Source organism: Tasmannia lanceolata, unplaced genomic scaffold (assembly GCF_043159265.1).
Source record: "Tasmannia lanceolata isolate RefF3 unplaced genomic scaffold, GAP_Taslan_0.1 ptg000006l, whole genome shotgun sequence".
NCBI classification, from domain to species: Eukaryota; Viridiplantae; Streptophyta; class Magnoliopsida; order Canellales; family Winteraceae; genus Tasmannia; species Tasmannia lanceolata.
The window spans coordinates 21644665-21671132 of NW_027518683.1; the positions used below are offsets into that span (position 1 = coordinate 21644665).

Consider the following 26468-nt stretch of genomic DNA (forward strand, 5'->3'; position numbering starts at 1 on the left):
CGGTAACCTTCTTTGCTAGAGTTTGAAAATCTTCTTGCTTCATAAGAGTGAAATTATATGATTTAATGGGTGCCTTTGTTAAAAGCATAAAGGAGGGGGTAGGATTGAAATTATATGAGTTGAATGGGTGCATTTGTTCAAAAAAGTCAAAAAATGTGATGTGTAAATCTCATGTAATTTTCAAAAAAATGAAAAAAACTCACCTCTTTTCATCCCAACTTATTGTAGTAGATTGGGAAGTGATATTACACCCTATTTTCTTCCCTCGGCTACTCCCCTGTTGTGTATTTATGGCTTCTCATTTACACTACAAGCGGGTAGCCCACGTAAGGAAAAGGGGCTAATATATTATTTCCAAACTAGCTTTTTAGAGTTCTTCATTTTGAGGTCCTTCATTTTGAGGTCCTTAATTATTTAAGATCCTTCATTTCGATAAATACAGCCCCTTTTGAGAGTTCTAAGACTGTCAATCGGTTGTTTGATTGAGAGCTTCTTGGGAACAGTTATACCACCTGACAACTGGTTAAATAATAAAGTCATAAGGGAAATGTTAATTGTGCAACCCCTTTTTGATAGGGCGGTGATAAATTCGCCCCCTTCTAGCTACTACAATATTCACCCCCAATTTTTCAAAATGGGCTGTGCAGCCCACACCATAGGAAGATCCAAACCGTCCATTTGATGCGCCACAGTGTAGATACGTTGCGCCCCAAAAATCATTTCAATAGGATGATCCTAGACCTCCGATTTATGGTGAAACTCCATATAATCAAACCTTTATAAATCGGACGGCTAGGATCATCCTATGGAAATGATTGTTGAGGCACAACCTATTTCCATTGTGGCCCTTCAAATGGACGGTTTAGATCATCCTATGGTGTAGGCCGTAACATACTTTAAAAAAAAAAAAAAAAAACTCGACTAATTTGACATGGCCGTGTCAACCGCGTCGACCGCATTCTTGACCACATCCGCATCGAGTCGACAAGGATTTTCTTCGGCCGCATTCCGCGTCGAAACCGCGTTTTTAAACACTGCTTGGAACAGAGATTTGATATCTATGGAGGCAAGGAGTTGGACTCAGGTCGCCCACAAAAAAAACTGAAATTTGAGTTGGAAAGAAAAGCCAGCCACATGTTCTGTTGTGCCTTTGTTATTTCCTTGTTGACGTTGATAGAAAAGGTAGAGATTTTTCTCACATACTGTTGTGCGTTTCACCTTCTTTATTAAAATTTTCCAAAGGATTAATTGGCGGACCCCAAATAGTTTGGGACAAAGGCTTAGTTGAGTTGAGTTGAGACTCTAGATGATTAGATGGCCAGAGAAATAATAAGGGACGTTTGATTGCACAATTTCTGCGGTTTCCTAGGTGTTGTGACTGGTTTTAGAGTGCCACGTCATCTAACAGGGGTGTCTGGTTAAGGGCGATGATAAATTCGCTCCCCCTCCATGGGAGATTCGCTCCCTTTAATGTGAATCGATGCCAAAAGCGTTAAATTCTGCCACAGACCCCTCCTTCAACCGGCCTCTCTCTCTCTCTCTCTCTCAACTCCCAACAGCTAAATGTTTTAGATTTGGCCCTCTTTTGCTTGAGACACCCCCTCTAGCGTAAAAGAGAAGTCATAAATACATTCGAGGTGGCTGTCTCAAGTAAAAAAAGGGTGAATATATCACTTGCCTTTAGATCTTTGAAAAGGTTGACCCACCGTAGTTTTAAAAAAATAGGTGCGTCGGACACCATATACTTGGACCTACTATATTCGAATTCCAAACCATTCATTTGTAGGGCCCAATGTAACTTGGACTTACCCATAAAATCATATCCATAGGATGATCCTAACCCTCCAATCTATTGGTGTCTGCACATAGGTTATGTTTTATTGACAAATTATATGATGGATGGCCATACAACCCACAATTTTCAAAATGTACGGTACCGCCCACTCCATAGGATGATACAAACTGTCCATTGGTTGGGCCACAAAGTAAATAGGTTGTCGTAAAAATCATTTCCATAATATGATCCTAACCCTCCAATCTATTTAAGTTTTCATAATGTGCAGTCCCTCTATAGATTTGAGGGTCAGATCATCCTATGAAAATGATTTTCAGGGCACAGACGGTTTGGATCATCCTATGAAGTGGGCCGTACAACACAATTTAAAAAAATACGGGCTTGTACATGCACGCATTATATAATTTCTCATGTTTCAAAAAAAAAAATACACAGGCGCCTACCTTGTTTAGAGAGAGCAAGAGAGAGATTAACCACCGGTTAAAGGAGGCTATGTTCATACTTTATCTATTAACAGGTTAAAGGAGGGCATGTGGCAGCGCACTATAACATTTTTTGCGTCAATTCATCGTTAAGGGAGCGAATTTCTCCTACAGGGGGAGTGAATTTATCATCGCCCTGGGTTAATTGCATGTTTTGTTTACTAGAAGACTGCTTGCCTTGTCTCTTCCTTATCTGCCCATCTAGCATGACTTCTATCCCTCACCAATTAAGCTACGTGAAAAAGATGACTCTTTGCTAGTAGAGTCTTGAGATTAAGTGTAAACCTCTTTGGTTTATTTAGGAAGAAAGAAACTATTAGATTTAACAAGAGTGAGAAATATGGGGAACGTGAATGCACAGAAAAACGTGAAAGCAACTTCTTGACTTTGTTGGATAACCAAAGTTCTATTCTCAAAATTCTATTCACTCGTCCAAATCTTATATACGTCAACTTCTTGACTTTGTTGGATAACCAACACCTAGTCTAGATGAAGTAGAACTCTTTAAACTAGTCTAGTAAAAGACCGTTTAAGGAAAAGTGGAAAACCACAAAACAATAACCACTGAGGTCCTCCGTTTGGATGCCAGAATTATTTTGGTTCTTGGGACTTTTGTGGAACAAAAAACTTCCTGGGAGATTGGTGGGAAAAAAAACTCCCTGGAAGTATCCCGGTAAAATAAAAATCCCATGTTTGGTTGACCGGACTATGGTGGGAAAAAAAAATCCCGGTAAAATAAAAATCCCACTTTGTAAAGAAAAAAGTTCTTCTTTTGGTTATTTTGGTTCCTCGGATTTCGTGCGGGATTATTTTGGTTCCTGGGATTTTTTTTCCCAGCTTAAGGTTTCGTACGGGGTTATTTTAGTTTGTGGGATTCTTTTTTGCCCACTATATAACTAGCAACCAAACGTGGGTTTCCTGCGGAAATTCCACAAAAGTCCCGAGAACCAAAAAAATTCTGGCATCCAGAGTCGGTGGTGACTCTCTTAAATGATTCTTCTTTTTTTTTTTAAATTAAAAAAGGGATGAAGGCCGGATTCTACTGAAGGGGGAGACTGTCCACATCATTCTCTGTCTTATTGGTATATTATTTTAGAGAGAATTTATATGGTGATCACATATGGGAGCGTTAGGATCATCATACGGAGATGATTTTCTCGGCACATATCAGAGCCCAACAAATGAATGGTTTAGATCACCCAAATAATGTGGACCCCACTTTCCTTGACGTTGCCGTCCATTACTTAGGTCAAGCACCAAACTTTTGACTTATCTCAACCGTACACATGTCACAATCTTATGTTGATCGGGTCCATTACTTAGGTTAAATCCAGTTAAGTAATGTGCCTTGACCCGAAAATCTTGTCAATTGGGACAATCCCAGCAGTACAATCGTTGGACTTTTCACAGTTATTCTAGAATAATTGGCCCTCCTTTTCTGACCTCCACTTGCAGGCGACCGTTTCCTATGTTTGATAGGTGCATTTTTGTCCATGTAACTAATGAACGGTCTTGATCGAGTAGCCAAGCTGTCTTGATGGGTCAAATACAATTTCGTAATTTGCACCAACCCTAAATTATTCCAACTTGAATTCTAGACTCATTTCTCAATCTTACGTTAAAAAGATGCTGTACATGCTAAAAGATGCTTTTATCAATCCTGACCGTTGATCTATAGTGCAGTTCTGATCACCATACACGTGCCATCATCTGCCATTCATTGTATAGCCGGGAATGTATTTTCCAGATATGGTTTGGTGAATATTTCCTTGATTTTATTTTTTATAAGTGAAATCCTCTTTATGAAGTCATGCTATGAATAACGATGTAATAGGCAAGGAAAGTTTGAGTTCTTAGTTTTAGCAATGTTGTCTAAGATCCTACTGTTGTTTGTTCTCTTGAACCTTGCAGCCTCAGAAGGCAAGGACGATGATTTCACCTACAATGGATTCCTCAGTTCTAACTTGACCCTGAAAGGCATAGCAGAGATAACACCCGATGGCCTCTTGAGGCTAACAAACGATACCCAGCAAGAGATAGGCCATGCCTTCTATTCCATTCCTCTCAACTGGAACAACACCTCAAATGGTAATGTTTTCTCTTTCTCTACCACTTTCGTCTTCGCAATTCTCCATGAAGATCCCATTTTGAGCGGCCACGGGATTGTCTTTCTCATCGCTCCGTCAGAAGAGCTCCCCGGAGCTCTACCCAGCCAATATCTAGGCCTCTTCAATACGACCAACAATGGAAATTCTTCTAATCATGTCTTTGGAGTTGAGCTTGACACAATCGAAAGCACGGAATTCGGGGACATAAATGACAATCATGTGGGTATTGATATAAACAGCTTGAGATCAACTCTATCCTCTCCAGCAGGTTATAACTCTAGTGAAATTGGGGGATTTCAAAACCTTTCCCTTAAAAGTGGAGATCCAATGCAGGTCTGGATAGAATATGATGGGGTCCGAAAGCAACTTAACGTAACACTATCCCCTATCGATGTACCTAAACCCGTCATTCCTCTCTTGTCTTTGCCTTTCGATCTTTCGACTTTGATCAAAGATCCCATGTACGTCGGATTCTCGTCTTCTACGGGGTCAATGCTAACATCTCATTATGTTTTGGGATGGAGCTTTAAGTTGAATGGGGAAGCTAATGCACTCAATCTTTCGAGCCTTCCACTTCTTCCTCACATTGGATTGTCTGTTTGGAAACGAAGAGCTTTGAGAATTGGGTTGCCCATAATCTCTGTACTTCTTTTAATGATGACCATGTTTAGTGTAATTACATATCGAAAGAAAAAGAAATTTGCCGAAATACTCGAGGATTGGGAACTCCAATATGGTCCTCATAGGTTCTTCTATAAGGATCTATTCATAGCCACAAAGGGCTTCAGAGAGAAAGAGCTTCTGGGTGTTGGAGGTTTCGGTATGGTGTATCGAGGTGTGTTACCAACATCGAAAGCCGAAGTTGCGGTGAAGAGAATTTCCCACGAATCCAGACAAGGAATGAGGGAATTCATTGCCGAGATTGCGAGCATCGGCCGGATTCGGCATCCGAAGTTGGTAAGACTCCAAGGTTATTGCCGCCGTAAAGGAGAGCTGCTCTTGGTTTATGATTTCATGCCAAATAGTAGTTTGAACAAGTTCTTATTTGATGAGCCAAAGATTTTGCTTATTTGGAATCAAAGATTTCAAATTATCAAAGATGTAGCTGAAGGGGTGCTTTTTTTGCATGAAGGATGGGTTCAAGTAGTCCTACACAGAGATATCAAGGCCAGCAATGTGTTACTAGACAATGAATTGAATGCGAAATTAGGAGATTTTGGCCTTGCAAGATTGTATGATCATGGAAGTGATCCTCAAACAACCCATATGGTGGGGACTTTTGGGTATCTTGCACCAGAGTTGTCAAGAATCGGCAAGGCAACTGCAAGTACCGATGTGTTTGCGTTTGGGGCTTTTATGCTTGAGGTTGCCTGTGGGCGGAGGCCGATAGAAGGAAAGGTGCCACCTGAGAAGGTTCTCTTGGTGGATTGGGTGCAAGAATGTGAGAGAAGAGGGGCGATTTTAGAGGCCGTGGATCCGAAATTAGGAGAGGTTTATGTGGTGGAGGAAATGGAAATGGTACTAAAGCTTGGTTTGCTTTGCTCTCAACCTTTGCCGGAAAATAGGCCTAGCATGAGGCAAGTAGTGCAATTTTTGGAAGGCCAAGCTCCTTTTCCCTATAGATCAGATGGAATTGGGGCCAATGTTATAGCAGTGGAACAGGAAGAAGGGTCTTATCCTACTACGGATTCGGAGTCACCATTCTCCAGAGGTGGAGGCTGCTGATTCAGACAAATTGGTAGAGCTAATGAACTTTGTATATGATCACCAAAGTTATTCGTTTTAGATTGCAACAAGGGATTGTCATTACGAAACCGATTATTGGACTTAAAATTAAAAGTAATTTTGAGTCCAATAATAGGTTTGTGATTGATAATCGGTTGTCATAATCTAAAACGAACACGGGCGGCTTTAAGTACAATGCCTTGTTTTGAATTCACTTTCTTCGTTGTAAATGGTGTTTTTTTTTTCTATGGTGTAACGAAGATATCCGTATAGAGTGATTTTATCATGAGTACTGACTTGTCTGATTTTGATAATCTATTTTGATCCCATGTGAAAAAGACTCCACGATGATTGTATAGGGGCTTCAGTTGGTTCGACTTTATACAGCTAAATGCATGTCTCTTCCTATTCATTCCGAAATCTTAATTTAATTCATAAGAGGAGACGCATAATTTTATTTAAAGGGCGTGGAGTAGTCAAATAAAAAAGAAGCATTCTTCTGTTCTTACTAAAAACCAAAAGACTTCTCCTATTCTTTTTTGCTTTGTTTTGTTTTGTTTTATCAGTTTGTATTTGGAGGTGTGAATGTATATTGGCTGAGTCTTTATTTTAATTTTTTAGTTCGTATCACTTAAAGGTAGCTCATTTGGACCGGTAACTTATTAAACCTATGATGCAAAATTTTATTTGAAGGGTGTTTGTTGGTGGTGTTGATTAGTCACAAATAAAAAAATAATAATTCTTTTGTTCCTCCTAAAAACAAAAAGCCCTCTCCAATGATTTTCTATTTTGTTGGTTCCTCTATTAAACTCAGCAAATCCAAATTCAACAAGCTCATCACTCATCAGGAGTTGAAAACATTGTTATTCGTTGTTAAAATAGTGTAAAATGAAGAGTATAGCTGTAAAAGATGATATTTTGATTCACTTATAGAATACTAGTGAAAAATATTTGAATGACTTTTTGAATTGCTTGCAGGATGTCAGCCATGTTTACCAAGATCTTACTGTTTCTCATCCTCAACAAAGTTTCAGCATCTAACAATGATGTTTTCATCTACAATGGATTCCTTAGCACCGATCTAAGCCACCCCCAACGGCCTCTTGCAGCTAACGAACAATACAAAGGAACGCAAGGGTCATGCCTTACACTCCATTCCTCTTCAATTTAAGGATTCTACCAATGGTACTCTTTACTCCTTTTCTACTACTTGTGTCTTCGCAATTGGCTCCCAGTATACTGATTTCAGCCACGGGATGGCCTTCATCATTCCCCCCTCGAGAGGGCTCCCCGGAGCTCTAGCTAGCACATATATAGGTCTCTTCATGTTCTTGCCGTTGAGTTTGATACCATCCAGGACCCACAATTTGAGGATATTGACGATGACCATGTCGGAATTGATATCAACAGCTTAAATTCTACCAATTCGGCCCATGCAGCTTATTATACGAATGAAAATGGTGGGATTATGAACTTAAGCCTTCTAAGTGGAGAACCAATGCAGGTTTGGGTTGAGTACAACGGTAGTGATGAGAAACTTGAAGTCACAATATCTCCAGTTAAGACACCAAAGCCTAATCGCCCTCTCTTGTCTTCGATGGTTAGTCTTTCATCGGTATTGTTAGAAATATGTACCTGGGTTTTTCTTCTTCAACGTGATTGATAGTAACATCAAATTATGTTTTGGGATGTAGCTTTCAGATGAATGGGAAATCTCAAGACCTCGATTTCACGCCTTCCTAAGCTTCCTCGTAGAGGTCCCAAAATGAAATCAAAACTATTGACAGTTGGGCTACCCACAATTACTTCAATTTTCATGTTGGTGACTCTCACAAGTGTTCTTTTTGTGAGAAGGAAGATCAATTTCGCAGGGATAATCGAGGATTGGGAGTACGAGTACGGGCCTCAAAGGTCCTCCTACAAGGATCTATTCATAGCCACCAAAGGCTTAGAGACACAGAGCTTCTGGGCATCAGAGGTTTTAGTAGGGTGTACAAAGGGGAGTTACCATCCTCCAAAGTCGAAGTTGCTGTGAAGAAAGTGTAATACCCGGCCCCGCCGTAAGAAAACCCCTATTTTCTAATGGTGTCTTTATCAAAACTCGAGTATAAAAATTTTATCGCTTGTGGAGAGTGCCAATATCAAAATTTAGTTTGAATTGTTTTAAATTTGAAGGGGGTGTACTTATCAAATGGGAATACGATGTTTATAGCATGTAGCGAATTAAATTGTGAAGTGTTGATAGCACAAAGTGTAAAGGCGTTAAATTACAAGGGGCCTTGAAGGGTGATGTTTGAAATAGCAATTTTCCTAGCTTTTTCTCCAAGCTAATAAAATTACTTTGTGTATTCTTTTTCCTTTAATTTTTATCCAATAAAGAAAGAGGCTTATAAGGAAAGCTACCTCAAGATGCAAAAATTTTGGACACTTTCCTTTTAGTTGATATAGCTCGTATGAAATTTAGAGAATTAGCATAGAATTTATTAATCTTAAGAGTGATACGTGCTCCTCTTGGACTCTCGGAGACGTGCGCAAGAAATTTGGAAACGTGAGTTCCCTGGAAGTAGTTTGTGGTAGCTTTAGCAAGTGTACTCATTGTAAAATATCATCTGGATAGTTACTTAGTTACCCATTTAAAAACACCCAGAACGTTTCTCCTTGGCCTTGTTCAATGTTGAACGGCAACACACCTTTGGGGGCAGTAGCCTGATCAAAATTTGGAAGTCATCACTCTTCAAAAAGGAATGAGATTTGGTGAGAATAAAAGAGTACTCCTTGTTATGGCAGTCAGATACACAACAAAGAAAAGTTAAATAGGACTTTGAGTTGGGTTCGTTTATACATCAGGAATATTTATCTTTCACCTCTAATGAGGAAGGTAAGCCTCTTCTATATGATTTGATCAAGAAATGGAAAAGGAGAGCTATGGTCAATGGAAGAGAAGTAAGTTGAAGACCGAAGATCACGATCCAAGGTTAGATCTCCATCTTATGATGATTTCTTAATTCTTGAAAATCCTAGAATATAATTTAATCAATTCAAGCGATGTGTTTCGTTAGAGATTACGTGTTTGGATGAAACCCAAATTCGTGTTCGAACTCCTGAATAGGTTGGAGAATTTGAGGGTACTGTTGGTGATAAAAACAGAAACTGTTGCTTCAAGGCGTGATATCACTTTCCTTAAGACAAAATTCGCCCCCACCAGTAGTGTGCAAAAGGGGATCCGCGAATTGCCTCGAAGATACAATGAAGCCTAATAGGGAAGCCCTACTAATGTTTGATGACGCCTCGCACTAGCGGAAACAAACCCAAAATGCCCTTCCGAAATTTTAAGCCTTAGAGAAATTTCTAGATACTGTTTCGGTAGAAGAACAGTATCTAGAACAGTAAATAAAAAGAAAAATAGTATGTAGAAATACTTGGGGATCAGATAGAAGTGTAGGAGAGAGTTTAAAGTCTGTCAGAATTGCCAATTCGTTTCTGTAATGAAATGACCGAATTCTGCACATTTTATAAACCACCTGGTATCTTTTCTGTGTGAAAATGCGCCTAAAAAAAGCGCCAATAAAGCGTCACTATGCGCCCTATAGCCCATGTCACGCGTGCGCGTGTGTGAACTGTGCGTTGCACAGTCCTGCAGGTCCAACCATGAGTTCCACCCAATGTGAAATCAAACAAGTAATAGAGAAGTGTAGTGCTTTATAAGCCCTTCTCTTTCCTTTCTCTCATTCGGTACGGGACTATCTTTTCAACTACACTTCTACATCTTTTTGTAAAAAGCAAATCTTTCCCAGAAAACATTTTCTTTTTCCTAAATGCTTTTGATAAAATATTTTCCAAAATACTAAAACATATAAAATACATGATTGTGAAAAACCAAAATCACTAACAATCCCCCACCTTTTTCAAAATCAAAGAAAGTTTTCTCTTCAGGCTTGGAAATCTTATGCATAGATGAAGGTATCTCTCGATTTGAACCTTCACTTAGTGAAGACACATCAAAGTTAACCAGAATTGAATAGTAGACGTACCTTTGAACTAGCTATTCTATTTGGTTAACCGGACACGTCTCACACACAAGATTTCACATCTTTGGGCAATTTTTTAAAAAAACTGACACATGTATTGGCCTTGTGTCTATATCTTAGTTTCATGAGTGCTCTAGAGACTAGCCAAGTCTCATAGGAAGCGGCACCACTCCCACACTCATAGAGGTAGGCTTATCAAGAGTGCCCCTGTAGCTAAAACACTCCAACACTATGTTATAAGCCTATTAAGAGTTTAAATACTCAGCCTTCTCCTTTTAAACATTACAGGTACCAAGCACTTTACATTGGGATGGCAAATAATACAGATTACAGTGCTTGCAATCACTCCATATGATGTACTTGGATTCATTGAACTGAAGACTTGATGTTTATTCAAGTGTTAAGTTGAGGTTCCATCATTGCTGACTATTGGTTAATGGCTTTAACCCCATCCCTAATGATGTTTTACACACCAGATCTCTTGCAAGAGCTTTGGTGAATGGATCGGCCAAATTTTGGCTCGATCTCACAAAATCAATAGTTACTACTCCATTAGTAAGTAACTCTCGTATAGTACTATGTCTAAGTCCTATATGTCTGGACTTACCATTATAAACATAATTATATGCCCTTGATAGTGTGGCCTGACTATCACAATGGACATAAATCGATGGCATTGGTTTAGGCCATAATGGAATTTTCAATAACAAATTCTGAAGCCATTCCGCCTCTTTACAATATGCTGCCAGAGCTATAAACTCTGCTTCCATAGTTGAAGTTGTTATGCATGTCTGTTTCTTAGAGGCCCAGGAGACTGCTCCCCCACCAAGGGTGAAAATCCACCCAGTGGTTGATAAATGGTCTATACGCTCAGTTATCCAACTAGCATCAGTGTATCCTTCTATTACAGTTGGATACCCACTATAACATAAACCATAGTCTATAGTTTTCTTTAAATATTTTAAAACTCTATAGACTGCATTCCAATGAAAAAAACTAGGATTACTGGTAAACCTACTAAGTTTACTTACAGCAAATGCTATGTCTGGCCTAGTACAAGACATAACATACATAAGACTACCAATTACACTAGCATACTCTAGTTGAGAAATAGTCCTATCAGAATTAAGATACAACTTCATATTTGGGTCAAAAGGTGTTGAAATGAGTGAACATTCAAAATGGTTAAACTTTTTGAGAACCTTCTCAATATAATGTGATTGGGTTAGAATAAGACCATTATCCTGTCTTATGATTCTAATACCCAAAATCACATCAGCTTCACCCATATCTTTCATATCAAAGTTTTGAGAAAGAAATGATTTAGTATTTTGAATGCTTTCAATATCGGTACAAATATTAACATGTCATCAACATATAGACAAATAACAACACCTTTGACACCCTTAAAGTTACTATACACACATTTATCTGACTCATGAATCCTATAACCATTTGACACTAAGACTTTATCAAATCTTTCATGCCATTGTTTAGGGGCTTGCTTAAGGCCATACAAAGATTTGATAAGCTTACATACTTTATGCTCTTGGCCTGGCAGAATAAATCCTTCAGGTTGTTTCATATACAATTCTTCTTCAAGTTCACCATTTAAGAATGCGGTTTTAACATCCATCTGGTGAATGTGAAGTTTGTATATGGAAGCTAGAGCAATCAACACTCTAATGGTAGAAATCTTAGCAACTGGTGCATATGTGTCAAAGTAATCAATACCGGGTTTTTGAGTAAACCCTTTGGCAACTAACCTTGCCTTAAACTTTTCTATAGTCTCATCGACTTTACTCTTCTTCTTGAAGATCCATTTAGATCCTATAGGTTTAGACCCAGGTAGATCAACCAAAATCCAAGTTTTATTACCTATGATAGAATCCATTTCGTCATTAATTGCTTCTTTTCAAAAGGCAGCATCTTGTGACTTTATGGCTACTCCATAGGTTTGAGGGTCACTTTCTATGCTTAAGTTTAACAAGACAGAACCTTGAAGCTTTTATCTTGTCTCTTCTACCAGGTAGGTTACAAAGTCAGGGCCAAAACTCCTATCCCTTCTATCTCTTGAACTTCTTCTTATTTTACTAGGTTATACACTAGGTTCACCAACTTCTGTTTGTGATTCTAAATGTTGTTCTACAGAAGTTGTAGGTTCAATTTCTTTAGGAATTGAAGTGAATCTATTTTCATAGAAAATGGCATCTTTAGACTCAATTATGGTATTGACTTCTATGAAATCATTAGATTCTATAACTAAGAAGCTATAGGCTTTACTGTGACTAGCATATCCTAAAAAGATACACTCAATACCCTTTTCACCTAATTTTCTTAACTTAGGTTTAGGGACTTTAACTATAGCCCTACAACCCCAAACTTTAAGGTAAGTTAAGTTTGGTTTTCTTTTCCTCCACAATTCATAAGGGATTATATTAGATTTCTTACTAGGTACCCTATTCAAAATGTGATAAGCCGTAAGTAAGGCTTCACCCCAAAAACTTTTATTTAAACCAGAATTAACAAGCATAGCATTAATCATTTCAGTAAGTGCCATATTCTTCATTTTTGCTACACCATTTTGTTGTGGTGTATAAGGGGCGGAAGTTTCATGGACAATGCCTACTGATTCACAGAAATGAGGAAAGTGATATTCACCACCTCTATCTGATCTAAGACACTTAATGCTTGTTTCACATTGGTTTTCGACTTCTGTTTTATAAATCATAAATATTTCTAAAACATCATATTTATGACTAAGAAGATATACATAACAGTACTTAGAATAATCATCAATAAATGTAACAAAGTACTTTTTACCTCCCTTTGTGGGAACACTATGTATGTCACATACATCACTATGTCCTAAATCTAACAAGTTAGAAGTTCTATCTACTTTAGAAAATGACTTAGTGATTATCTTGGTTTGCATGCATGTTTTACATTTATCTACTAAGTCATTTTCATATTTAGGAATTAAGGCTAACTTAACCATATCATTCATTTTTCTAGTATTTACATGTCCTAAACGATTATGCCATAAAGATAAAGAAGAATCCAAAATATAAGCAAAGAAATTCACTTTATTGATATTGATTTTGAACATTCCTTCATACATATATCCATTCCTAACAAAAGAACCCCTCTTAGAAAGAATGAACTTATCAGATTCAAATACAAGTTTGAAGCCATTCTTGTTAAGAATGCTTCCATATACTAAGTTCTTTCTAACTTCTGGTACATGATAGACATCGATTAGAGTGAGTCGCTTGCCGGATATGAACTCAAGTTCTACCTTTCCTTTCCCTTTGACTTCTGCTGTCGATGAATTTCCCATATATAACGCGCTTCCATCTTCAACTGTTTCATAAGTTGAAAACAGGTTCCTGTCTTTACAGACATGCCTCATCGCACTAGAGTCAATCCACCAATCATTGCCATCTTCAAGGACATTTCCTCAGAAATCATGGCCACAAACTTATCTTTGTCTGTTGGTGCACCCGGCTTCTTATCCTTAAGAAGCCGACACTCACTCTTGTAATGGCCAGGTTTGCCACAGTTGAAACAAGCACTTTTTCTTTTCTTATTCTTATTAGTCTTCTTTTCAGGGTGTTTGTTTCTCTTCTGATTGTCTTTTCCTTGTTGGTTCAGATTCTTGACATTTTCCACCAAATATATCTTAGAGGATATAAGTTCATCTTCTTTCTTGTCTCTGATTCTTGATTCTTCCTCAATCCTGAGGCATTGAGCCAAGTCTTCAAGAGACATTTCCTCTTTCTTGTGTTTCAGACTTTTCCTAAAGTCTTTCCAAGATGGCGAAAGTTTGTCAATCATTGAAGGGACTATGAAGGAATCATCAAGTAGAATCCCTTGCAAATGAATTTGACTCACAATATGTTGAATTTTATGCAACTGGTCTATGACAGACTTGTCATCTACCATATGGAAATTTAAAAACCGACTCACAGTGAATTTCTTACTACTGGCGTCTTCTGCCATGTACTTCGCTTCCAGTGCATTCCAAATCTCGCTGGCTGAACCCATGGTTTGATAAATATCGAACAGTGTATTTGACATAGCGTTGAGGATGTGCCATTTGCAAATGTAGTCATCCTGTTCCCACTTCATCCTTGCACGAGCCTGTGCCATAGTCTCATTCTCAGTTGGTACTGGCTTTGGAGTTGTCAGAACACGAGCCACTTTGAGCGAAGTCAGAATGAAATGCAACTTCTTCTGCCAGCGCTTGAAATTTCCTTTGTCGAAACGTTCGAGTTTGACAAAGTCTTGGGTCATTTGAAGAACCGAAAAAAGTGTCATTGGAACAACAGTAGAAAATCTTGTCTTAAGATTGTTGGACAATTTGAGGGTACTGTTGGTGATAAAAACAGAAATTGTTGCTTCAAGGCGTGATGTCACTTTCCTTAAGACAAGATTCGCCTTCACCAGTAGTGTGCAAAAGGGGATCCGCGAATTGCCTCCAAGATACAATGAAGCCTAGTAGGGAAGCCCTACTAATGTTTGATGATGCCTCGCACTAGCGGAATCAAACCTGAAATGCCCTTCCGAAATTTCAAGCCTTAGAGAAATTTCTAGATACTGTTTCTGGAGAAGAACAGTATCTAGAACAGTAAATAAAAAGAAAAATAGTATGTAGAAATAGTTGGGGATCAGATAGGAGTGTAGAAGAGAGTTTAAAGTCTGTCAGAATTGCCAATTCGTTTCTGTACTGAAATGATCGAATTCTGCACATTTTATAGACCACCTGGTGTCTATTCTGTGTGAAAAGTGCAAAGTGCGCCAAAAAAAAGCGCCACTATGCGCCCTCATTGCAAACGCTGCGTGCGCTCGTGAGCGTGCGCGTGTGCGAACGGTGCGTTGCACCGTCCTGCGGGTCCAACCATGGGTTCAACCCAATGTGCAATGAAACAAGTAATAGAGAAGTGTAGTGCTTTATAAGCCATTCTCTTTCCTTTCTCTCATTCGGTACGAGACTATCTTTTCAACTACACTTCTACATCCTTTTGTAAAAAGCAAATCTTTCCAAGAAAACATTTTCTTTTTCCCAAACATTTTTGATAAAACATTTTCCAAAATACTAAAACATGTAAAATACATGATTTTGAAAAACCAAAATCACTAAAAGAATAGACTGGATCGGGCGCACGGCAAGCGGGATCAGTGGAACCAGAGAGTTCTGAATTTTGGAAAAGTTTGCAGGGTGGGCTCTCAGGCACCCGAGTGTCATCTGAATGAAGGCTCGGACGCCTGAACATTCTGAGTTGGGCGCCCGAACATGTTGGAATTCTGATTTTTGTTTTGGGGGTTTCAGATTTTCGGATTGTTTGTTTTGACTTACTCCTAAGCCCCTAAAAGATAAATATGATTTGTTTGGGTCAAGTAAATTAATCCTTATGGCAAATTTGAGGGAATTTCCGATCGAGGTAAGTGATACTGCATTACTTGGTTTCTCTCAATTTGAGCTAGACTCATACCATTATTAAAATATAGAAATAGTGTTTTGGAACTTCGACATATTACTTATCTGAATTTGTCTATCTTAGTTTCCCTTTTTGCCTACACTTGGACTACATGATTTTGTATGATTCCACACTCTTTGGATTTATCCTTTCAAATGCGATTATATAGATTCTCAAAATTTGAACTTATGGTTTCGATAGTTTAACATATGCTTGACCCTCCATTTTTGTATTGACTATCGAATTATCCTATGCAAGCCTTTTGATTCGTGCCTATCCTGTTATTGAACTCTAAAATCCGTTTGACCTTGTGACACGATTATTATTGTCCCGCATACTAAGGGTGTATCCTTTCCTGCTTTAAACAATCTGTTTATCAAATTTTGTACACTCATTGAATACTGAACTACCTTGTGATTGACATCTCTTGTGAGACTTTCTGGACCCCGCAAGTGGGGCACACATAATACATTGGCAAAGACTGAACATTTTTTACTTATAATATTGGCCAAGTTCAATTCTGATCCAATAAGTGGGGAATGCATAATTCACTGGACCCAATAAGTGGGGAATGCATAATTCATTGGACCCAATAAGTGGGGAATGCATAGTTCATTGACCTTGTCGACAAGTATTATCTGGAGCCGCTGACCGCTGGCTTTAAGCTATAAGCAGTGTGTCTATCTGTCTATCTGAACCTCAGAGTTCTGCAGGACTCCGTGGCTTTATCAAATTCTGAACCAAGTCACCATCCCTCTGATTCATTGAATAATGTATTGTGATAAGAACTATTGAATTTCTAAAAATTTGACTCTGATACGTCGACGCCGTATTGAAAACTTTGAACCCCAGTATTTGTCTTGATTAGTCATTGAACGTAAATATTGAACTATGAATGGTGAATCGAAAGAATTATTGAAACATCTGAACTTGTCGAATTGCGAACTATACTTTAGAACCATTGGTAATTCCGAAACGCGCGTGTGATTCTCTTTGGATCCTTCTGATTACTAACCCATTGGCTTGCGTACTAGAACCTTCGAATTTCGAGGGTTGACTTCTTTGGAGTAATCCTTCTTGAATAATAGTACTTGAATTCAGAATGGTAAATGATATTGAACTTTTATATATCCGTTTCATTGCCACTTGCATACTTACCTCTCTTGGCCTACTTAACCGTAGTTGTGCTTTATTGCTTGCATGAGCGTTAACTCACCCGTGGCTTACAAATTTCAGATATTGAACGCAATTCTATCTTGGGACATGGGAGAGCGTCCCATAGCCTTGATTTGTACATGAACCTGTTTATTCGGGCTACTGACCACGAGTATCATTCATTGTATTTATCTTGAATTACTAAAATGGTTAAATATATTTTCAAAATAGAAAATCGTGTTTAGCTATGATAGTTTTGTGTTGATGGAAAAATTGCTTTGATATTATTTGCACTATTTGATATCGAATGCCTTGCATGCTTGTAGGGTTCGCCTTGCAGGTGTGCGGTGCTGTTGCTTTTTGGTCTAGATCCCGAGTTTGGGGCATGACAGAAAGTCTCCCATGAATCAAGGCAACGAATGATGGAGTTCGTAGCAGAGAACATCAGCATTGGAAGGCTCCGGCATTGGAACTTAGTATTGTTGTTGAACTTTCCTCTTAAATTAAATACAACTTACCTAAATTTCTGTGAAAACAGAAAATTAGATGATTAGTCAAAACTTTTCGATGCGGCGAAATGAGGCACAGACTAGATCGCTCTCTTTAAGGTGATTTTGCGCCTCTGCGGAAGAACCTTTGATGCAGCAGATCTGAATGCAATTACTCCTAGGATACAATATCTCGACTCACAGTCAATACCTATATGAACTGCACGATCAGATAGATCTGAACCACACAACGAATACTTCGATTGCCCAGCAAAATTATAAAAATAGAGAAGACAGAAAATAAGAGGCTACTGTGAAATATAGGTAGGATAACTCCTTTCTATTATTAACAGAGAGAAGAAGAAGAACGTTCTATTAAGAACAGAGAAAGAAAACGGTTTTCTATTAACAAAGCAGTATGATAGAGTAGGAATAGTCTTCCGTTAACCGAGAGTAAAAGACAGAAATAGAGAAGGCTTTCTTTTCACTTCTAAAACATTGGTAATGGCCTTCTTTTATAGGCAAAACGTGTCTGTTAAAGGCACTCTTTTAAACATAACAGTTCTTTAAAGCATCATTTAAAAATAAATACATTTTAAAACATTGTTTAAGAGGGTTCCAGCGGTTGGATTAAGAGGATATGTCTTTTGGGTTCAAAATAGAAAAGATATGTTAGAGAATAAACCCAAAAGACATAAGCCTTAGTGTTTAAAAAAGATAAATTCGTTTAGGAAAAACCCAAACCCAAACCCTCACATGCACCCACGCCCCGACATGGCAGGACATGGCTATTCTCGGCAAGGGCACGCGTCTATTTTTAACTTGAATTTTGTTCTATGTAAAAGCTCCAACCCAAACAAAGTTGAATGCCCTTGAGAGGCCGAAGCCTTTGTCTTAACATTCCCTCTTATATGGATGTAGAGATTTCTCCCACTTTCCAATGTGGGACTATGTTTCACAAGTGAAAAAGAGAGCACATTTCAGAAGGTTCAAACTTTTGGTGGGAAAAGTACACAAGAGAGAATCTATTTGAAATTTGGGTGAAAATTTCAAAAGCAGAAGGAATCTTCTTAAAAGGCAAAAAGGGAATTCTTTTTACTTTTATTATTAAAATACTAACGATCCCCTACTTATTTTAAAAGAAAAAGAAATAAAAAACTTCCTTTTAAAAAAATGAAATAATAAAACTTGACGCTAAACAATTAGCAAAGTACCACATACAATAAAGGTGACTATGTCTTGAACCTTTACTTAGTGTTAATGCATTCTAACCGTAAGGAATTGATAGTGACTATGTCATGAACTACAACCCTTGGGTACAGAAAAACGTACACAACACACATGATACTAAAGTATTCAATTGGTTCTAAAAAGCTCGCACGTTACAGCCATGCGCTACATCCCAATATCCATGTAAGCATAAGAGAATAAGCCCTCATTATCTTTAGAAGCGGCCAAGTTCCTCGCTAACATGTAGGTGAGTCTATCAAGGATGCTCCTGTAGCCTAGACATCCCACTCATATGAGTTATAGATCTCATTAAGAGTAATCACTCAACCTTACAGCTTCAAGATATCATGCTTAAGTTACACCATAGGGATGTACATTGAGTCAAACTCGAAATCAATATGAGCGTCCACTAGTTACACTATAACTCATTTTTCCCATTGAAAACCTAGTTCTTGGGATCTCCACTCCCTAGGTTGGGTATCTATCATATGTAACTACTTATAAATGGGCTTTAGTCCCATCCCCGTCGATGTATTACAGATTTTCTCCATTGACAAGGCCTTAGTTAAGAGATATACCAAATTGGCACAAGATCTCACAAAGTCAATGCTGACAGATCCATTAGAGATCAACTCTCTCACAATACTGTGTCTTCGGCGTATCTATCACGACTTTCCATATATTACTTGTTATGTACTCTTCCAATAGCAGTTGTGTTGTCACAGTGAATCAAAACAATGGGAACAGGTCTTTCCCAGATGGGTATATCAGATAAAAAGTTTCTTAACCAACTAGCTTCTTCACACGCAGAGGTTAGGACAATCAGCTCAGATTCCATGGTTGATTGAGCAATGAGAGTTTGTTTCTTGGATCTCTAAGAAAGTGCACCACTACTAACAGTAAATTCATAACCAGTGATAGCCTTGAAATCTTCTGACATATTCCAATCGGCATCACCTAAACCCTCTAAAATAATGAAAAATCTTTGGTAGTGTAGCCCATTATTAATAGTTCGTTTATGGTATCTCATGACTCGTGATATAGCATTCCAATGTTCTATATTAGGATTACTAGTATATCTACATAATATACTTACAGCGTATGCTATATCAGGTCTAATATAATCTGTAGCATACCTTAAACTATCAATAATTCTATCATACTCTTTTTTATTAACACTATCACCTTGATTAGAATATAGTATAATACCAGGGTCAAAAGGAGTACATACAGGATTATAATCAAAGTACCTATACTTTTTAAGTATCTTTTCTATATAATGGGACTGGTCTAAAGATATACCATATTTTGTTCTTGTAATTTTAATTCCTAAAATTACATTTGCTTCTCCTAGATCTTTAATATCAAAATTTTACATTAATAAATTTTTGGTTTCTTTAACTACTTTTAAGTTTGAAAAAAATATATTAAAAGATCATCCACATATAAGCAAATTATAATACAATAGGAATTATAATACTTGTAATATATTTATTTGTCACTTTCATTAATTCTAAAACCATTTAATATAATGACATTATCAAATTTCTCATGCCACTATTTAGGTGCTTATTTTAGACCATACAATGACTTTATCAACTTACATACTTTATTTTCTTGACCTGGATTTATGAAATCACTAGGTTGGTCCATATATATCTCCTCTTCTAGACTACCATTTAAAAATGCAGTCTTTATATCAATTTGATGAATTATTAAGTTATGGATTCCCGCTACTGCAATCAAAACTCTAATGGATGTAATCCTAGTGACTGGTGAGTATGTATCAACGAATCTATATTTTCTTTCTATCTAAAACCTTTAGCAACAAGCCTAGCTTTAGACTTGTCTATAGTTCCATTTGGTTGCAATTTTCTTCTAAGAACCCATTTATATCCTATGGTCTTAAATTTTTGAGGTAAATCTACTAATTTTAAAGTTTGGTTTGACATCAAAGACTCCATCTCATCATTAATGGCTTCTCTCCAATAGTCAATGTCTGAAGGGAACAAAACAAATTCTAAGGAAGAAGGATCTCCCTCTAGGTTAAAGACATAGAAATCCCAAAATCCTTTGTTATTCTAAGTCTCTTACTTCGCCTAGGTTCAACTTCAACTTCAGTGTTGGTCTCTAATCTAGGCTTGCTACCCCCACTATTTTAAATAGATTCGGTACCCCAACTATGTCTAGGCTTAAATGGAAACTTGTCTTCAAAAAATTCAACATCTACTGATTCTACTATTACATTGTAATTACGGTATAAAAATCTATGTAAGTCTTACTTGTGAGTGAGTACACTCCATAAAGGCACACTCTAGGGCTCTACTTCCTAGTTTGGGTCTCTTAATATCAGGAAGTCGTACATAAGCTATACATCTCCAAATCTTAAAGTAACTCACATTGGGTTTCCTACTTTTCCATAGTTCAAAATGTGAAACTTTAGTTTTATAATTAGGAATTCTATTAATAACATAGTAAGAAATTAGAATTGCTTCTCCTTATAAGTTAGAGGGGGCTCCTGAACTTAGGAGTAAAGCATTCGTAAGTTCCACTAACATTCCATTTTTTCTTTCTGCAACCCCATTTGAGGCGGGGGAGTAAGGAGCAGTTGTTTCATGTATAATTTCTAAAGACTTAACAAATTTAGTTAATTTTGTTGACTCGTATTCACCTCATCTATCACTTTTAGGTCTCTCAATCTTACTGTTGAATTGGTTATCAACCTCTAATAAGTATTCCTTAAACATCTTCAATGCTTCACTATTATGTCTAATTAAATAGATGATTGTATACTTAGAGAATTCATCTATAGAAGTTATAAAGTATCTTTTACCACTACGAGTTAAGATAACATCTAACTCATAAATGTCACTATGATCCAACTATAAAGTTTTGAATTCCTTTCAACGCTTTTGAATGGTTTTCTAGAAATTTTAGCCCTACTACATATTTCATATTTTTTGAAGTCTTCTAAGACTACTTTAGAAATCATACCTAATACACTAATGTTATGCATATATTTTCTATTTATATGACACAACCTAGCATGCCATGAATTAACACAAAAAAAAATGTAGACAAAAGAATCACTTTCATTTATTATTTCAACATTCAGTTTGAACATTCAATTACATGCATATCCTTTTCCAACAAAGGATCCAAATTTGGTTACAACATATTGCTCAAACTCTATGGTTTGTTTAAAACCAGCCCTGTCAAGAAGCAAACTAGAAACTAAGTTCTTCCTCATGTCTGGAGTGTGAAGAACATCCTTCAGCATCACATTTCGCCCAGAAGTGAAGCAAAGTTCAACGTCTCCAACACCGAGTACCTTTGTAGTATGAGAGTCCCCTAACAGAACCTTCTTCTCATTGTCTGTAGGTGCATACGTCTTGAATCACTTCCTGTCAAAACACACATGACGGGACGTACCAGTGTCAACCCACCATCCTTTAGATCCACCAACTGCATTCACTTCAGTAATTATAGCCACAAGTGGCTCTTCGGATACATTGGCTTGAGGGATAGGTGTATTATTCTTTCGTCGACATATCCGTGTTATATGACCTTTGAGACCACATATATAGCACACAACTTTAGAATAGTCATTCTTTTCAGAAGCTTTGTTTTGGTTCTGACGTTTAAAGGTACCTCGATTATTGTTTTGTTGTATTTTCTTCAACTTCTTTTCGGGCTTCAGATTCACTTGCGGTTTCTGGTGTTGATTCTTAACAGCAGAAATAACGTTAGTTACATTTTCCATATTCACTTCTTTCTTATCTTGGTTACGATTTTTTTCTTCAATTCGAAGACGAACAAGAAGACCCTCCATTGATAGTTCTTTAGTTTTATGAAGAAGGGAATTTCTAAACTCTTTCCAAGAAGGGGGTAATTTGTTAATCGGCTGCAAGTTGAAATTGTTCACTGGTAGTCATTCCTTCTGCAAGGATGTCGTGAACAAGTTTTTGCAACTCATGGGTTTGAGAAATCACCGTCTTCTCATCCACTATGTAATATCTAAAATACTTGCTAACCGCATATTTTTTAGACCCGGCCTCTTCCGTAACATACTTCTTTTGTAAGGCTTCTCAAAGTGTTTTGGAATCCTTACTGTTACTATAAAAATCGTACAATTCGTAGGAGAGGCAATTGAGAATAAATTTTGGCGTAGGAAATCAGAATCTTTCTAGTAATTTTTCAAAACAGATCTAACTGGTTTAAGTTCTTATCTCCAAGGCTTAGGGTCATCCAAAACATGGGCTACTTTCTTAGTGGTTAAATAGAAAACTATTTTCTTCTTCCATCTCTTAAAATTAGCACCACTGAATCGAAAAGGCTTGCTCGGATTTGAGGAATCCGACGTAAGCTCATCATTGAATGCCATATTTTAGAAAGAGGAAAAACAGAAACAAAAATCACCTTAAATTTGTTGTTGAACTTTCCTCTTAAATTAAATAGTTGTGGACTCCTATATAAATAAGACCCCCACGCTCAAAGGTCCACATTCTCCGATCTCTATCAAGAGTTGCAATTTGTCTTCAACCTCTAGCCTTGTTCTTGTGCCGATTTCTAACTTGAGCGTCCAAGTGGTCCCCCAGAACACAACTCCAGGTCCCTAACACTTTCTCTATGAGCGCAGGTCGATCACCAGCCATTTATCCTAGAACTAGATTTCGGCATCATCACATCTCTCCATGTTGTTCATTCAATTAATAAAAACAAGTACTCATGCCATTGTCGTACAACGGCTCTTCTTATTGGAAGAAAATCAAGGCGTTCCCTCTCCATTTCAATTTAATCTACAGTTGCATCTTGTTTCATCTCTATAATTTCCTTTCATAAACCCTGGGTAAGTCCCAAGGATTGCTAATTTCTGCCTCCTCCATGAGAACTCCCTATCCCCGGATTTAATCATCCACAGTAATCTCTATCTTTCTATGAATGTCGGCAATGAAAAAAACATAGACTCAACAGAACATGCGGCTGGCTTTTCTTTCCTTCAATTTTTGCCTTTTGTGGTCGAGCTGAGTCAAAGTCCGGGCCTCTATAGATATTGATATCTCTGTTCCAAGTCAGTAGGGAGACTTCCAAGTCTCGGTGCACATTCCGTGGCGAAGCTAACATTGACTTTGCGCCTATCCAAAAATCATATCCTCAGGCTCACGTTTGGATAATGGCAGTCCAATATACCCGTGAGGCAACAGAGGGGCTCATACCATATTCCAATAGATATTCTGCCTTGGACTCCAGTGTCCAAATTTCAATATTTCTCATTTTACCATATCGAGAGACCCAAATGCCTATGTGAAATAAAAATGGTCTCCCGTAGGAAATTTTCAATAAGGCAGCTAAGATAACTTGATTAGTAGGCAATGGTGAAAATATAACAAGCTGTTCACTTATAAACGTCTTAAATTAGGAACATTTCACTTTTTTGTGAAGGGCTGAGATTAAAAAACATGATTTTTAAGGAGACTCTCGACGGGGTTAAAATAATCTTTATAGGAAATTTTGCAAAAGCTATTTTGCAGCCTGTGTTTCAGAGAAGAGATGTGCCACCTCATACCAACCTTATTTTAATTAAATAGAGAAGACAAATTCAGTTATGATATATATGGTTCTTAACTCTTGTAAAAGAGGCGTCGCGAAATGGTATTTCGCAAAGGAGCTGCTAGTTAAGATTCAACAAGTTCTTAGCCATGAACCTGTACGGGTGTGGCTCTTTGGCATAAAATCATGGGTATGCTCCCCATAGGCACGAGTTTGAATCCCCCGGGCTTACCCGATGTGTGTGGTTTAGGGGTGATTGCGCGCATATGTAGAGAATAGTCCCGCCCTGAAAATTGGGGTGGGGATACCCTATGTCATAAAAAAAGGTTCTTAACCATCAGGCCATTTTGGTAATATTGTGATTAGTGCTCCCACGCATCAGATTTTGATAATCGCACTAATCACCATATTTATACTTTTCTGATTGGCTTGTGAGAGCTATATGGGAATTCTAATAACTTTTTGACTTTTGAGAGGTAGTTAAAAAGGTGTAAAGCCAAGAGATGAGTGTCATTAACAAATATACTCTTCGTACATTCTGACGTTGACGTCTAGTTGTATAATTAATTGCATCAACTCGACACGATTTGCATCCTCTTGTTATGAAGACATTTTCATTTTATCAAAAAATAATAATGCAGGGCATGGCCCTGCATTATTATATAGGTCTCTTCAATTCGAGCAACAATGGAAATTCTACTAATCATGTTCTTGCCGTTGAGCGCGATACCGTCCAGAACCTCGAATTTGGAGATGTTGACGATAACCACGTCGGAATCGATATCAACAGCTTAAATTCTACCAACTCGGCCCCAGCAGCTTATTACAGTAAAGAAAATGGTGGGATTAAGAACTTAAGCCTTCTAAGTGGCGAACCAATGCAGGTTTGGGTAGAGTACAATGGTAGACATAAGAAACTTGATGTCACAATAGCTCCAGTGAAGAAACCTAAACCGAATCGCCCTCTCTTGTCTTCGAGGGTTAATCTTTCATCAGTCTTGTTAGAAAATATGTACGTGGGTTTTTCTTCAGCGACGGGAGCGGTCATAACTTCTAACTATGTTCTGGGATGGAGCTTTCGGATGAACGGGAATGCTCAAGATCTCGATCTATCACGCCTTCCTAAGCTCCCTCGGAGAGGTCCCAAGAGGAAATCAAAAATGTTGATTGTTGGGTTGCCCACAATTCTGTTAGGTTTCATCTTCGTGATCCTCACTAGTGTTCTTCTTTTTGTGAGAAGGAAGATCAGATTTGCAGAGATACTCGAGGACTGGGAGCGTGAGTATGGGCCTCAAAGGTTCTCATACAAGGATCTATTCATAGCCACCAAGGGCTTCAGATACACAGAGCTTCTAGGCATTGGAGGTTTCGGTAGGGTGTACAAAGGTGTGTTACCTTCCTCTAAAGTTGAAGTTGCGGTGAAGAGAGTCTCCCATGAATCAAGGCAAGGGATGAGAGAGTTCATAGCAGAGATTATCAGCATTGGGAGGCTCCGGCACCGGAACTTAGTACGGCTACTCGGCTATTGCCGGCGTAAAGGAGAGCTCCTCTTAGTCTATGATTTCATGCCCAACGGAAGTCTTGACAAATTACTCTTTGATCAACCCATTTCGGTTCTAACGTGGAATCAAAGATTTTGAATCATCAAAGGAGTAGCTTCCGGGCTCTATTACTTGCATGAAGAATGGGAGCAGATTGTCATCCACAGAGACATCAAAGCGAGCAATGTTTTACTAGATGATGAATTCAATGGAAGATTAGGTGATTTTGGTCTATCGAGATTATATGATCATGGAACCGATCCTCAAACCACTCATGTGGTCGGAACTCTAGGTTATATGGCACCGGAGTTGAGCAGAACTGGCAAGGCAACTACAAGCACCGACGTGTATTCCTTTGGGGCCTTTATACTCGAGGTTGCTTGTGGAAGGAGACCAATATATCCACGGGCGTCTGCAGAAGAAGTGGTTCTTGTTGATTGGGTGTCAGAATGTTGGAGGAGAGGGACAATTTTAGAGACAAGTGATCCGAATTTGGGAAGTGGTTACGTAGTGGGGGAAATGGAGTTAGTGCTAAAGCTTGGCTTGCTGTGTTCGCATCCTGTATCGGCCTATAGGCCATGCATGAGGCAAGTCATGCAGTTTTTAGATGGTGATGTTCCTCTACCTGAACTGTCGGCAAGTAGTTTCAGTGTTAGTTTTCCACGACTGGGGCACAATGAAGGTGTGGATGATTTCATCGTGTCCAATCCTTCTTCTTTAGACAAGTCAGGTGGATACTCATCGTCAATTGGTGAGTCAATCCTCTTTGGGGGCTGTTGATTCCCTCTAGATGCAATACAAACTTTTATAGAGTCAATGTAACTTTTGATTCCCTTTAAGTGCAATACAAGCTTTTATATGGTCAATGTAACTTTATTTTACTGCA

At 38.1% G+C, this 26468-nt stretch overlaps 2 pseudogenes across 1 annotated transcript; both read left to right on the top strand.

Moving 5' to 3' along the window:
- The first annotated feature begins 4049 nt into the window (after positions 1-4049).
- LOC143880087 (L-type lectin-domain containing receptor kinase SIT2 pseudogene) lies at positions 4050-7344 on the top strand (annotated as a pseudogene). The gene is made up of 2 exons (XR_013251496.1): positions 4050-6123; positions 7089-7344. The product of XR_013251496.1 is annotated as an L-type lectin-domain containing receptor kinase SIT2 pseudogene (transcript).
- Positions 6999-26468, top strand: LOC143878833 (L-type lectin-domain containing receptor kinase IV.1-like; annotated as a pseudogene).